The sequence below is a fragment of the Dipodomys spectabilis genome, unplaced genomic scaffold (assembly GCF_019054845.1).
Source record: "Dipodomys spectabilis isolate Male_0828 unplaced genomic scaffold, ASM1905484v1 ptg000264l, whole genome shotgun sequence".
NCBI classification, from domain to species: domain Eukaryota; kingdom Metazoa; phylum Chordata; class Mammalia; order Rodentia; family Heteromyidae; genus Dipodomys; species Dipodomys spectabilis.
Genome location: NW_024870941.1, coordinates 4,873,453 through 4,874,264, shown reverse-complemented (window position 1 = coordinate 4,874,264; position 812 = coordinate 4,873,453). Strand labels below are relative to the sequence as shown.

The 812-nt window shown below is 41.5% G+C and overlaps 1 non-coding gene across 1 annotated transcript; it reads right to left on the bottom strand.

The window, feature by feature from the left end:
* Window positions 1-268: 268 nt before the first annotated feature.
* On the bottom strand, window positions 269-371 carry LOC122125380. Its single transcript, XR_006150759.1, has one exon. It is a non-coding gene; the product is annotated as a U6 spliceosomal RNA (small nuclear RNA).
* Between the last annotated feature and the right edge of the window lie 441 nt (window positions 372-812).

Below are 812 nucleotides of genomic sequence, written 5' to 3'. Positions count from 1 at the left end.
TTTTCTTTTTGCTTATGTGGTGCTGAGGAATCGAACCCAGGGCCTCAGGCATGCAAGGCAAGCGCTCCACCACGAGCCACCTTCCCAGCCCCATCCTACAGAAAATTCTTGACTGCATTCTCTCCTCACCTTTCCTCTTCATTTGTCTGTGCCTCTCCTGACCCCCACCCCACCCCTTTCAAGTACTCATTTCCTGGTGTTCATTTTGTTGGACTTTGACTTTGCCTTTCTAAGGATTTAAACTATTTGAATTCTCCCTTAAATCTACAAAAATAAGGATTGCTTCATGAATTTGTGTCTCATTCTTGCACAGGGGCCATGCTAACCTTTTCTCTACTATTCCAGTTTTAACATATGTGCTGCTAAAGCAAGCATGCTACTGCTATCCTTGAACCTCTGTGTGTTTCCGTTTTTCCACCTGACCATTGAAGGTAATAGAAAGCTATATAATGGAGTCTTATAAAGACTGAGAGTGTGGTGAGTTTATGGGAATAACTGGCATGGACAATGCCCAAGAGCCTTCACTTTTGACGATGGAGAAGATCGTTGTAATGATGAAGAAGAAACAGAAGGAGAGAAGCTAAAATATACACTCATGAAAAGAACTGTGAAGATCACTAAGTAAGCAGGACTCTAAGTAAGGCTCTTGAGACTTCTCTGCTATTTTAGAAGCAGAGTCAGAAAAGATTAAGGGATGATGGGAATTTGAGATCAGCCTTAGAGGATGGATTGGATTTGACATTTGTTTATTTACTGACTTCATCAACAATATTCATCAAATGCTACTCATGTCCCAGACAAAGTGCACAGTG